Source organism: Amblyomma americanum, chromosome 5 (assembly GCF_052857255.1).
Source record: "Amblyomma americanum isolate KBUSLIRL-KWMA chromosome 5, ASM5285725v1, whole genome shotgun sequence".
Classification (NCBI taxonomy): domain Eukaryota; kingdom Metazoa; phylum Arthropoda; class Arachnida; order Ixodida; family Ixodidae; genus Amblyomma; species Amblyomma americanum.
In genome coordinates, this window is record NC_135501.1 from 10370860 (window position 1) to 10385755 (window position 14896).

The window sequence follows — 14896 nt, forward strand, 5'->3', positions numbered from 1 at the left end:
CGCTACAATGATAGAAGACTGTGCTGCTTTGAAACAGCAAAGAGACATGCACTGAAGCCTTGGATGCGCAGCAAGAGACAAAGCGTGCATATTGTTGGCCATGCAATGTTGACCCTTTTGTGTCGTACGTTTCCAGCTCCTATTACAGTTTTTTTTGCTTAATTTTCTTATGGGCCGATTTAGAAATCTGCTAAACATGGTCGCACGTCTCAGCTTTAGTCTAACCAGGCAGCTTTGGAGAAAGCGCACATATTTATAATGTTTTGGTTTTATTTTCGTGAATGACACTGTTGTATCAATTTTATTGGCGCTTCCTTTCAATGAGTGTGTTGATTATCGACAGCTGCATAAGTGACTATCTTATTTATAATGTAAATTCTAACTCATTGTTTTTTTTCCTAGTTTATTCCCAATATAGGCTATTTTTATTTGCGCCGCTTTGCAGAAGATCGCGATGATGATGATGGTAGCGCTCTTAAAGCGCCCCCTACAGTCAGTGAGCTAAGAAGAAAAAAAACAACATGGCGGTTGTTTACGTGCTTCGAATCGCGGTCGGCGGTCGTTGCGAGTGAAGAATTCGCCGGCGTCGCGTCTTTTGTGGCCTGTGTAGATATTTAAATTTGCCCTTTTTGTTTGTGACCAGCAGACCGCCCGTAGAATGCGTGTTTACCTCCCATGCGCCCCTAAAGGTGAGTGAACAGAATGCAAGCGCGTGCCGTCCAGTATTGGCGTCCCAGATCTGGGTGTTTCAAGCTCATTGCGGAAAAGATCTGTACATATAGCTCTTGTTATAATCATCACGATGCAGTGTGTAGGCTGTGATACGTCATCGCCGTGACTATCTCATGGAGCAAGGGTTGGAGAACGTTGCAGCATGTCTTTTCTAGCCCGCCCTCTAACAGTCCAAGGCACTGATCTGGACACCAAATGGCGACAGTACCGATTGACGACTGTTGTGGGTGCTTGTGTGCGAAATTGCATTGATCTGCCAGATCGCAGAGTGAAGCAATTGTCGGCAGAACAATCGCAAGGCTTACCCGACTGTAGCTTGCAACCACCTCAGCGGTCCCAATGCTTGGGACAGAGCGAAGAAATAAAGCTGCACAGTGCGAACGCTGGATTATCGAAAACCGTGCTTACGTCTCGTATAGTAGCTATAGGAATTGAGTATTCTGGAATGCACTGGCAATGCGTACTTCTGCTCTTGGGGCCGAGTGACCCGTCTTCCTTCATGGCGCAGGCAGAGTGTACTGAACGCGTGTGCACACGCTGAGCGGCGCATCTGAAAAAGTGAAAAGTGTTTCCATGTTCACTGCACGCTTTCATCGACGTAGGAGTTCTAAGGTAATCCTGTGAGTTCACGTTCTGTTGGTATACAGTCATATTTGGTTTGTGCAATCAGTGACTGCCCACATACTGTTGAAAAGCGAGATTTTTATTGTCTGCCAAAGGGGATGTGGTGGCATGTATAAATTAATATAGCATAGTAACAATGTGACACTGAACACTTTTGTTAAGATGTAATAGCAAGTAATTTCGATGTTTGTGTAAGCCAGTGTGTTTGCCTTCATTGCTAAAGAGACTGAAGCAAGTGTTTGGGTGTTTATGAGTGGGGACAGAACTGGTGTATCAAGTAGGTGATAGACAGGTGCCCAGACCATGCATACTCTGATGCTATGTACAAGTGTCGCATTTTGTCAGACTTCAGCTGCGAGTGATTCTTCGTGTCCTGCATCTTTTTGTTCAATGTAAAGAAAGTTGGTAATAACAAAGCAGAGTAGCTCAGAATGGAATAGGCTTGGGCAGGTTGGTAATTCATTGTAACACAGTGAGCATAGCACGGGAAGAACGAGAGGGGACAAGCACTATTCTTGTCCACCGCAGCGGTGGCCAAGTGGTTGAGCATCCGCCTCGCATGCGGGAGGTGCGGGGTTCGATCCCCAGTGCCGCCGGGTACCCACCGGTGATACAATGGGTACAAGCTTTCCCCTGGTCTGGTGCTCGGCTTATTTAGGGTGAAATGCTTGGGAAATGGGTCTTCGACCCCACCTTGAGAATTTGAAAAATACCTTGTGTCATGGCGCTCTTTGGCCATAGATTCCCTTGCGCCATAAAAAAAACCATCATCATCATATTCTTGTCCTGTTTCCTCTTCGTCCTGCGTTCTTTCCGCGCTATGCTTACTGCGTTACAGAGCAGCTCAGTGCGGCCAGACTTCACGGGATACCAAGGAGGACACCCTAGAGTTGGGTCATAGCGATGATAGGTTACGTCATTCTAATGAAAAGGGGCTGCTTTTGCTGAGGATGAAGCTTTTATAGGCTATAATAGGCCAAAAGGTGAAATGGAAGTGTCATCATCCTGGCCGTTTTTACAAGCAACCTGTGCCAAGTTTTTGAGCGCAGTGCACCAAAGCCAGACAACATTGCTATTCACTTTCTAACAGTAATCACGGAGCCCTTCTCTATGTTTATATCACGAGTTTGAATCGAGTGCTCGGAAAAATTTGTAAATCTGATTTTATTTTTGGTGAATGCAGCAAACATCAACATAACCAGAAGACAAGACGTTAGATGGAGTTGTGCTGGCATGGTCATACTTGCCATCTAATTTAGAAGACTGTCAAAAAATGGCCGCGCATCTTAGGGTTTAGTTGTAATCAAGCAGAGTAAGGAGGAAAAGAATCTGGAGTCGTTTTTGCTGTGAATTTCGTGACTAGAGGAAAGGGGAAAAGAGGGAAGGTAGTGCTGAAATTAACTAGTGTTCAGCGTTAGTAAGGCAAGTCAGGAGGCATGCTGGGTGCATTCCGGTAAGTTGCACGTTGTGAAGACAGCTGTGCCAGACTGCACCAAGCGCGCATCAACTCCACTGGCCGCACTGTGCTCTGCTGGTTTTGCACCGGTGGCTGAAGTGGCGGGCTGTGTGATTTTGAGCTTTGTTCGGAACTCCCTACTTGTCTGCAGATGGTATAGCTGTGAGCGAAGTTCTCAAGGAAGCCAGTGAAGTGCGAATGCATGTGAAGGCTGCTGGTGATGCGGTATGTTGTAACCACCTGCTGGGCAGTGGGACTCGTAAGAGCTTTTGCATGGCATGCATGCAAATTCGAGAGCCTATTGCAGCAAGTGCAGGAGGGCGGAATTATGGGAATTTTCGTGCTTTAGAAGAAAGTGTTATATAATGCCTAGCATTTGTGTTTTCAAACCTGTTATGAGCTCTGTGTGCTGTTGTAATGCTTTTGTTAATATTCTGTTATGCTTTTATTAATCAATTGTGGTGTCATCTGGGCTCGCCGTGCCCAAAATTTTAGGCAAATGGACCACGGAGTAGGCACTCCTGGGACTGTATGTGACCTAATTGGCTCTTGCATGGGTTTACACATGTGTAATACTAGGTGTTTGCATGAACCTGACAATGTCGGGTCAAGTTGGCCGTTCAGGCTTGTGTAAATGCTTAGTAATCGTTTGGTCGGGCTAAGTCAACCAAATTGCAAGCAGTTCGTTGCTCAGCCCCATCTTCTTGGCAATGTGCACACAAGCATTGTCAAGTCATAGAGTCAGATCATTCGGAAACTGTTTTGTACTGGCACTTCTGGGACAGAGGGAGCATGCCACAGTTGTGGGTGGCACTTTTGCATGTTCTGTCTTGCTTAACACTGGGCATTACTGTACCTACGCCGGTCCTTACTCACCAAGATTAAGTTCAGGAAAATTCGCCATCAAGTACAAGTGTTCTTGTTGAGGCCTTTTACCGACTTACCTTGGGTTCCTGTAAACGAAGCTGTAGTAGTAGACTCCTGCCATACTTATGCATATGCATCATTAGTGGAAACCACTGCTGTATGGTTCACTTGTGTCCCTTAAGGATACGTTTGTTGTTTACAAGCACATGATGTTAGCTTTATATTGGCTGCATCAACGAGATGTTGGCTCTGAATTTATCGTATGGAAGCTCATTTGCCATTTTGCTGGATAAATAATCATGTTCTTAAATGTGGCAGGTTTTGATTGCTGATATTAGCACCCTTGCATTGCTGAGTGATAGTAACAAACTGGTAGTCGTGTTTGTGCAGTAACCTTTTCTGTGGCACTGCTGTGCCAGCAATAGCTCAGCAAGTCTAGTAGGCAAGTCTGATGCGTCTTGCAGAATGTTTTAGAAGTTTGCAGGCATCACGGGACACCTTTGTGTCATGCTGGTATGCAGAAGGGTTGAAATGCGGGCCAGTTGGTGCATTGTACCTTGAAAAAAAAACAGTCACAAAAGACAAGGGACAAGAGAAGGAGTGTTCACGCCACAACGACAGGACCAGTCGTTGGACCAGTCGTGAACACTCATTCTCCTGTCCCTTGTCTTTTGTGACTGGTTTTTTTTCATGCTGGTAGTGTGAGGTGCTGTAACTTCGTACAAGTGAGCCAAATACGGTTTAGCATTGAAGTATTATTAGGATGGTTTTTGTTGGCTTTTCTCAGAAAGGAGCAGGAGGTATGTGCACACTTTTCATTTCTACACTTTTCACATCCATTTTAGAGCGCCACTCTTTGCCACCCGTTCTTGGATTCCACGTCGTAGTCGGCAATACACGCAATCTGCCACGGCAAGAGCGGATGAATGGAAAACTGGAAGGTGGCTGCCACGGGAAGATCCCGGAGGGCGGCTAGTAGCGTAACGCGCCACCTCCCAGCTGTGGCAGGTAGTAGCAAAGCGAAATGCCACCTATCACTGAATCATGCCGTGGCAGGTGGCTCTCTTAAATTTTGTACCTTAGCATATTGCAAAACTAAAATACATAAACAGCTGCGCTTAAAATTCGCATTACCGACTATCGCAATTGGCTGTGTATACATACAACCTTTGTCCGTAAAGTTCCGAGACTTCGTCCATTAAAAAAAATGCGTTGAAATCATTGAAATCATTTGTGCAGCACCCCTTCGAAATAATCTCCCTTGCAGTCTATACACAGCTTCCAACGCTTCTTGAGGTCTTGGAAACAGTTGGAAAACGCTTCTTTTGGCAGGGCTGCCAGCTCCTATGTCATGGCGCCTTGAATGGCCTCCCCACTCCCCATCCAGCGACCTTTTAGGGCTCTCTTCACACGAGGAATCGGGAAAAAATCGCATGGGGTGAGGTCAAGCGAGCATGGCGGATGGGGAACTACAGTAATGCTGTGCTTGGCGAGAAATTTTGTCACGCTGAGAGTAGTGGGCGGCCTTGCGTTATCGTGGAGAAGGCTCCATTGTCCAGATGCCCATAAGTGAGGGCGACGGCGTCGCAGTGCATCACGCATGTGTTGGAGCACGCGGATATAAAACTCCTGATTCACCATCTGCCCTTGTGGGACGAACTTGGGGTGTACGACACCTCAGGCATTGAAAAAAACTATCAGCATCGTCTTTGTTTTGGTCTTCTGTCGCTGCACCATTCTCGACGCCGGAGAGCTTGTGGACCGCCATTCGGCGTTCTGCCTCTTTGTTTTGAGGATCGTATTGAAAACACCATGTTTCGTCTTCAGCAATGATGGTGTCGACCAATGCCAGCATCCTTCTCTGCCTCAGAGAGTAAATCAGCGCTCACTGATGCCCGCGTGTCCTTCTGGTCCTGTGTGAAGGAGTGCGGCACAAGTCTGGCATTCAGCTTTTGTTTCCCCAAGTTCTCACATAGAATTTGGTGGCATGTTGTTCTTACTAATGTCGAGAGCAGCTGATAGCATGCGGATTGTAATGGTGCGGTCTTGCTGTATGATTTTCCTGATCCGAGCCACGTTGTTTTCATTCTGTGAGGTTTAAGGGTGCCCCTGCCTTGTGTTGTCTTCCACAGACGTTCTCCCCGAAACGAACCTCTTGTGGAACTCGAAAACTTGTGCCCGCGATAATGTCTCATTGCCGTAAGCGCCACGAAGGAGCTGCTACATCTGTGTGGCTGTCATGCCAAGCTTCACACAGAATTATAAGCTTACACGTCCATCTCTCCACATTCACTCACAGTAGAATGTGCAGACGACAAGTGACAACGTATTTACATGTAGTGCCATCTAGCGGCTCCCTCAGCAACTAACATAAATTGCTCAGGTTAGCCCGAAAAGATTGTGCTACACATACGCACCAACATTTGTTTTGGGGAATTATTTCTAGAGAAGAAAATAAATCAGTCTCGAAACTTTACGGACAAAAGTATTTTTTGCCCGTGGTTTACTGCTGCTACAATAGCACACATGGCTCAGTCTGTGCACTCTACTGCGTGCTAGCGCATGGTATGCTTCAAAAGCAAGGGTTCGGGCAAGTTGTTTGTTTTAGTTAAGGTTGGTCGCAGAACAAAAAGGGATGACACGGGAACCAGACGCATAGCACTGACCATCGAAGAGTTGAGTCAGTGCTGTGTGTTCGGTTCTCGTGTTTGTGCTGTCTTTATTCGTTGCAATGTAATCAACCTTAGCTTCAAAAGCAGCCTTCACACTCTGTACAGGGGGAGTGCACATGCAACTGCTGCACAGAAAAGGCCTTAATAAGGTAATAAACATTGTCCATTTCGCGCTCGTGTCTGTGTACAGCACCTGGTGCTAACTGCTCGCTACACTGCACATTTCAATTTAGGCGCCAAATGTACTTCCTTTTGATGCATGGTGTAGCGAGTACTTTTCTACTTGGCATGTAACAAACTGTAGCTGTGATTCAAAAATATCATTGTAATGCGTCAGCATCAGAACCCCCATGTTGGAATAATTCGTCCATCCATCCGTCTGAAGCCTCAGGTGGCAAAGTGGAGAGAGTGGAAAGAGAAGAGAGGGTAGGTGGAGATGGTTGGCAAGCGGTTGACAATCACAGTCGAGGGGTGGGGAGAGTGGATGTGTCACAGATAGCTGGATTTCATTAGGTGAGTGGAGTGGGCGTGTCATGTGGTGATTGATGGGACCCATTCGTAGTCTGAACCTGTCAGCAGCTGCTGCGCTCCGTCTGGCAGGAACATAATGCTGACGCATACTGTGCCGCATGAGTCACATTGATGGTCTGTGATTTATTTTTAGCCTTAATTGATCAGCATTTAACACATGTACCATTCGTGATTAAATTTTATCGGTTTTCATGCGGCACTGCAGGGACCAGCTTCGCGACATTCATGCGTATGCCATCTTCACGTTTGCTACAAGTAACAAGCTCATGCGTTTTGTACTATATTTCATGATTAATTTCAAAAAAACCTAATTAATGTAACAGTCCTTATTTTGACATCACCTTATACTGACACCACAGGCTGATTGTGACCATTTAGATTGAACTAGCAAGAAACTATTTTCTGCAAAAGAAGTGAGATACTACTACAGGTGAACAATATTGACAAAGGCTTTGACCCTACAGGCACGTTTTGTTCAAATGAAACTTTTCTAATCTTCAAGTATTCCCATCATTATTGTGTTCGGACAATAACTGGAAGTTGCAGCAAAAATGCTGTTAATGAACATGCATTGAACACCTTGTCAGTTGTGCCCATGTGATGTGGGTATTGCAATTAATAGACAAGTTGGTTGTTTGGTTTATGAGGTTTAACGCCCCAAAGCGAATCAGGCTACGAGGGGCGTCGTAGTCGAGGGCTCCGGTAATGTCGACCACCAGTGGTTTCGCACAGCACACGGACCTTTAGCATTTTGCCACCATCAAAATTAAATCACCGCAGCTGGGATCGAAGCGGCGTCTAATGGAATCTATTGAATTTCAACGTTACACACACAGATTAGTTTTTGCTATGTGCAAGTTGTATTTAATGTCTGTACTAGGAAGGGTAGCTTTCTAAAGCCACAGATGGGCTGGTAGGGCATCGTAAACATCCATTAGAATCAATGTTTTTGTACAGTGATCACACAATGGCAGCGTATCTATGACTGCAAATGTTTAAATCAAGCGTAGTATCTTGAAGCTTATTAAAAATAGATCATATGTAAAATTACCTTCCAACTTCTCAGAAGTACCACATTCGTGGAGAAATGCAATTGAAAATTGCCAAAATGCCTAGGAAAAGAAATTTTGGCAGCCAAGAAAGGAAAAGGAGCACTTTATGCGAGGACTGTGGAAGGATGAGTTGCACCCAATAGTGGAAAACGATGAACCCTAAGAAATGATATGTGAAGGTGTTGCAATTCACATTTCGTGCATACTGGGCTGCCTTGTATTACGACAACTTGTCCAGGTTGACTGCCACAAGTCAAGGAAAACCCCAGATACATACAACTGCAGCTTTCTGTTAGACATTTTATTTGCAACATTCGTTATCTAGCTGACAGGTTATCAATATCCCGAGGTGAATGTGAGGTGCAGGATGAAACGGGTGCCATGTCTGGATACTGGAGAAAATGTGGTGTGATGAGCCTTGGGAGCCTTCCTCTTCACGTGGCTCCAGGCAGTTTTGCGGCCACATATTACGGTTGACGGTGCTTCATTCTGTAACCTAATACCACAGTTACTTGCATAATGGATGCAGTCTGTGGGAAAAAATTTGAATGGTAATTTTGGTGCATTTATTACATGCTGTAAAACTTGTTGTGGTCAATTAAACTTCCCCAAATTTTGGCGACTGAAGTAGGCAAGGCATTTATTATGCAAGTGCATCCATTATGTAAGTAAATATGGTGTACGAAAGCCTGAAACAAAAATAGAAATAAGTATCTGCATGAGTGGAACAAATTCCTAGCAACTTTGCCACAGCACCATACCTATGACTGCCAAGCAAATTCATTTATGAAGTGCTTTACTATTGTGAGGGAAGGCCATTCTCAACTAGTTCTACCACGGCAATATAAGTCCGTGTGACACATTGCACCAGCAATGTTCCTAAAAATGAGTAATACTGTTTGTCTGCTGCAGCAGTATTGTCTTTGTTAAATAAGATGAATGGTAGTTATGTGCTCCACGATAACTACATATTCTCAACTGTCCTCTAAAAGGGCAGTTCACTGTGACATCACATGACAAAGAGGTATGTATGCAGCATGGAGTGCCACTTGATACTGCTTTTCCTGAAGTGCACCACATGCAAACAAAAATGATAGTGAATGCAAGGCAGGTATGAACAAGTAACAGAGTGCACTAATTGCCTAAAGATGAGAAATGCTTGCTAATTGTCAAGAGGTTCTCTGTTGAGCAGCACCAGAGAAAATTTACTCACACATGCAGATTCTGAGTAGGGAATGAGGGGCCTGAAATATCTTATTTTTAAACTGTGGGGTTTATATTTGAGAGCGACACATGGGCTATGAGGGACACCATAATGGAGGTCTCCGGATTAATTTGCACCCCCTGGGGCTTTTTAACGTGCGCTGACTTTGCACAACATATTGGCATTCTTGTATTTTTCCTCCACTGAAATACAGCCGCCACGGCCAGGATCAAACCCTGGGGTAAGCAGTCTAAAGACGCCAGAGCCACTGAAGTGCCATAGCGGGATGAGTTCTCCATTCCTAGGAGGAAAATTTCGGGAAGAAAGAATGACTAGAAAGGAATTACTTGAGGCCTGTAGTGTACCCTTACTGGTGCTGCCTGACATGGGATATCAGTTCCCTTGTTATGACCATGCGGGCTTCAAGAAAATTAGCAAATGGCACTCCTCTTCCCTGCTGTGTTTTGAGCTTGCTATGCTGAAGAACTTTGTCAAAGCAGCCCAGCAACTACCTCACAAAATAATCCTCACCTGAAATCTGCCATCTTCAGTTGGCAGGGTCTACAAACAGCCAGCACATTCAGGTGCTACTTTCTGCATTAAATATTTTCCCTCATCAAATCTGCAAAAAACAAACACAAGCAAGGCAAGCACACAACTTGTGAAAAAGCTACATTTTCTCTAGTCAAGGACAAGTGAGCACCTGTCCCTATGACCAGTGTGGTTCAGCCTAAAATTTGGATGGCTAGTCTGGTGTAAAAATTTAGTTCTCTATAAAAAAGTTTTGCAGCCCATTCTGCTCTGCACACAAAGATACAGCAAGCTTCCTGCAATGCAAGCATGACAAGGACTATGTATTGCTGGACTGTATCAACAGTGCCTAGGATTAGAATGCCTCCTTATAGTTAGTGGAGGTGCTGGCTTCCCTCAAACTGAACCCGCAGCTCTGCAGCTGTACATTGCTCCAGATGTTAGCATGGCTCAAGTCAGCAACCTGCAAGCCCGTAGCATTAAATTGAGTTGTACTCAGGATCATTGATATTGCCACTTGAATGACAAGGTAGGCTCACTATAATTCAGGGCACCAGGGTTCTTCCGTTACCTGACTGCACTTTATACAAACAGCCTGCTTTGGCCTGCTACATTAGAATTTTATAAGTTCCACCCAAATACTGTCTGGCATTGCAAAAACCTTTTGCTTAAATAGTTTTTACTAAGTGAGAATGAAACATACAGTTAGGAAAGAGTTAGGCAAATACTTCAGTACATTACCAGCAATGCATTCATATGCACTTAGGCTAAGTCTTTACTGTAAGCTTGCCTATACCACAGCAACTGGTCCATCAAAACAACAATATGGCATTTGCTGCACTTTCCTTGGAAATTGTTCAGTGCAGTCATGCTGCGAAAATAAAATTCAGACTCTTTGAGAACAGCCATACACATCACTGGTGCTCCCTCAGTAACGGCATCTCTGGTGTCCGAGTCATCATCGGCAGCTTGTGAGCATGTCTCATGGACATTTTCAGCCAGTTTTTTTTAAATCTTAGTTCCCTTTGTGCTGTCCAAATCGTCAACAGCTTGTGAGCATGCTTCATCGCTGTTTTGAGCTAACACATCTGCTGTCCTGTGCTTTTTGACCTTAATGGCATGTTATACCTGGGCAGAAGTATTGCAACAATGTGTATTGTGAAAGTTCTGGTTAACAGAAAAGTGACAGCGGAGTTTAATTTGCATATGCTTCCTTAGACTGCATATATACGCAACCAAAAGACTGTTTTCTCACTTCAACATATTCTAGAATTTAACTGGGCTTGCATTGAGAGCTTGCTATATACTTTATGTCAGCTCCACCTGTGGCACTGTTGGAGATGCCTCTCATGCTCTTTAACACACACACCATCCAAGCCACTGCCACACCGCTGTACACTATGTTACACATCTATGTACACTCCATGCACACACTTACCAGCAGCACACGTGACAAGGTTGGAGGTGCCTCTCGCGCTCTAACGCACACACCATCCAAGCCACCGCCACGTGGCTGCACACCATACCACACATCTATGTACACTCCATGCATGCACACACTTACCAGCAGCACACGTGACAAGGTTGGAGGGGCCTCTCTCTCACACACCATCCAAGCCACCGCCACGTGGCTGCACACCATACCACACATCTATGTACACTCCATGCACACATACTTACCAGCAGCACACGTGACAAGGTTGGAGGTGCCTCTCGCGCTCTAACGCACACGCCATCCAAGCCACTGCCACATGGCTGCACACCATACCACATCTATGTACAAGTGCAGGCAGTACAAAAAGGAACATGTGGTCAAGAACAGTTGTTCCAATTTATCAATTCAGTGAGCACTGCTGTTCCGCTTTTCATGGAAGACAACTGAAAAGCATGACATACTTGTTTTTTTAAGACATGTTGGGTAAAGCACTGGCCCGCTTTGGGGCATGCTTGCGTGTTCCCTTTCATAATGGTTGCACTTGTATGTTACACAAGCAACAGCACAAATTAAGTTCGAGATGCCTCTTATGTTATAACAGATGCACTATCTATGACTTCCCTTATTTATGCTTGCTATTTACTGTTTTCAGTCAATGCACTCCATGAACATTTTGCTAAACAGGGATAAACTGCACATTTCTCAGCTTTGGACAAAGTTCAATCCGCAAGGAAGCATTATTTTACTTTTTTAATTTACAGTAATCGTGGTCATTTCCGGTATGAATAATCAAGACTTCTTCGTCCAGTCCATGAGAGAGAAGCTGCCGTTTTACTGTTTCCTGCTGCAGCATAGTGGGAGGACGGCCCAATGCAGGCTTGATTTTGCCATATTTCAGTGCTCCATACCGCGGCTGCTTTTCAACGTTCTTATTTGCAGGCACCAGCCGTGGTTTTTTTTCTGTTGGCTGCTTTGCGGTTGCAAGGCTATGCTTTGCAGCAAACTTTGTCAGGTCTTCGTCTATCATCTTTTGCTCCTCGGCAGTTTTCTCTGGAAGCTGGTTAATCAGCATTTGGAAGGTAGACCCAGCTTTCAATTTCAGCACATTAGTTCTTTCTGGTGATATTTTTAGTGTGGAGCCTTGCTGAGTGCTCTGCATAATATGTTGAGCACTGGCCATTAAGGAGCCTGCATCATCGATAGCATAGTCTTGGATGCCATCTTTGGAAGGACAATTGGAACAGGTGGCCTGGCTGCTCTGCAACTTGCGCGACTGCAGCTCCAATAAAGCAACAGCATGCATGTGCTTGCACATGTGCGCATGCATTGCATGGTCAACACATGTGCATGTGAACATGTTGTGGCAAGCCTCACACTGCTTGCAATGAAGCTCACAGCCACTGCATGATTTGCTAGTCCTTTGCACTGTGTGCTTGAAGTTCACCAAGCTTTGTGACTTTACATGCCACTGGCCATCTCCCACTCTCTCAGTACTGGTCTTACAAACCTCAATCCCCACTTTATGCCTCCCAAATAGGGCAGATTTGCGGTGGTCTGCTCCTCCTTCCATAAGTGCAATAGCCCTGTTGTAAAGCTTGTCAGACGTCAAATAAAAAAGTACTTTCATTAATTTATCCAGTCGCCCATATATCTTGCCACCAAAGTGAGAGTACTTCAGTGTCTTGTGCATTGACTCCAAGTGATTATTTGTTGTTAATCCAATGTACTGCCGATAGCAGTAAGCCCACTGACATGCCCTCTTTGCGTATGTTTTTTCAAAATATCTGATGAAGCCATCCTGCTCTTCCAGCTCCTTTGGAGCAAGGCGATTAAGCTGCTGCTCTTTGGAATAAATGCTAAGAAACGCAGGGAGCAACTGTTGAAACTCTGTCTCATCTGTGCACTTCATCAGAGTGTGTAGCATGTCCCTTATTGTATCCCTGAAGTCCTTGTTTGTGACCGTATTCAGGCGCGCGCCCCAGTTGTGCAGCACGTGCCAGCTGCAAAGCAGTCGACTCTTCAGGGTACCCATCACCTGCTCCCATGCATTGCCATAAACAGGGGCATCATCAGACATAAATGCCTGACACTGTACTGTGTTTGTTTTTTCTTTGATGGCCTCGAAAAACCTCACCATGGTGCCCATGTTCACCCTTTTTGAAATCACATAGGCACACGGGATACCAGATCCGTCTTCAGAAATTGTGAGCAGGGTTGTCAGTTGAAATTTGTACTTATTTGTGCCATGGGTGGAGTCAATGCACAGTTTCTCTGTTCCCAATTTAGAAAGTAACTCTCGTTGTGGGAATGTCATTAACGCTAGCTCAAAGTCACCATCATGACTGTTGGGGTCACCCTTCTTCATGTAATACAACAGTGGTGACTCGTTTTCCGCCCTCATTTCTTCGACCCATAAGTCAACACTTTTATAATCGTCTGGATCTCTCTGCTCTTCTTTGCCAATCCTAAACTTATCTGCAATGTTGCGGAGGTCCTTAGTGGTCACAAGTTGCATCCGTGGGCTTGATCCACTTGTGCCTGCTCGGATGTTGTGCGCAACGGTTTTTGCGGGCACTCCTTCTGCTAACCGACCTGAAAATTGTACAGAAAAAAAAACTGTTAGCATCTCTGGTACATTTGCTTACTGCCATGTAATAAAGTGACAGATATTTCTTGTCAGATTCCTTTGTCTTCAGCCTTGTTCCTTTTTTACAGATGACACAAATTACATCATAACTTTAATTTCACTTTTGTGGCACTGCACAGCACACGACAAAATGCTTGTTTCACAGCCAGATGGTATTCATTTTATGTGCTTGAGTGTTTAAACATGCATAGAATGCAAAACAGGAAGGTTATATACAGCCTGTTATAAATGCAGGATATAAAAGCTCTGAAAATGTGGACAAGAAAAGAACAAGGACATCTGGTTCTCATTCAGTCCCGTTTCATTCCACATATTCAGAAAGTGCACCAATTGACCTGACTGCACCTTTAAAAGAGTAGACAAACCAAATTTCTGAATGCGTTCTTTGTTTCTTTGGACTGGAGCACAAGACTGTGCATGAGGCGCAATGTAAAATCCTGAATAATTTCTAAGTGAATATTTTTCTCAAGCTGTTTCGGCTTCAGCAACCGAATGACTGCTGCTAAGTAAGAGACTATTTAAGGGTGTGCAAGTTATGCATAAACTGCAATATATTCTGCTTGTTCTTTTTTTGTGATTTGAACTCTTGTCCAGGCTTGTGTTTAGTGGTTTTTGAGGAATGGAAATGGCACTGTGGGCACCTGAACGTGCCATGAGGGAAGGCAGGAACATGGGAGTGAACGAAGCAAGGGAAAGCCGTAGTGGAGGGCTCCGCAATAATTCCAACCATCTTGGAATCTTTGGGCACTGACAATGTGCAGCACATGGGCACCTCTTGCATTTCGCCTCCATAGAAACGCAGCTGTTGCGGCCGCGTTCGAACCCGGGTATTCCGGCTCAGTAGCATACAAACCACTGAACCACTTCAGCGGGTTAGGCTTGCATAACAAATGCTGCGAATTAAAACGACGAAAGCAGTGACCATCAAATCATCTGTGACGTCACAGCCACCGTTCAGCTGTTGAAACCGTAACAGCATAAGAGAAAAACATTCAGTTATTGTCGCTTGTTGGCACAATTCACATGGTTGTCAATATCTTCTCATGTGCTGTGCATCGTTGCAAAGACTGAACGTACAGCTAAAATTTGGTATCTCTACTGCTTTAATGCAGCCTGTTATAAGTACTCTAAACGGCTTATTAACA

At 44.8% G+C, this 14896-nt stretch overlaps 2 long non-coding RNA genes across 2 annotated transcripts; one reads left to right on the forward strand and one right to left on the reverse strand.

Annotated features, from left to right (window-relative positions):
• The first annotated feature begins 513 nt into the window (after positions 1 to 513).
• LOC144133702 (uncharacterized) lies at positions 514 to 13161 on the forward strand. Its single transcript, XR_013315094.1, has 3 exons — positions 514 to 689; positions 2964 to 3037; positions 13051 to 13161. It is a non-coding gene; the product is annotated as an uncharacterized LOC144133702 (long non-coding RNA).
• LOC144132289 (uncharacterized) lies at positions 8221 to 11846 on the reverse strand. The gene is made up of 2 exons (XR_013314757.1): positions 9670 to 11846; positions 8221 to 8623 (listed from the first exon to the last, which is right to left on the reverse strand). It is a non-coding gene; the product is annotated as an uncharacterized LOC144132289 (long non-coding RNA).
• Positions 13162 to 14896: the final 1735 nt, after the last annotated feature.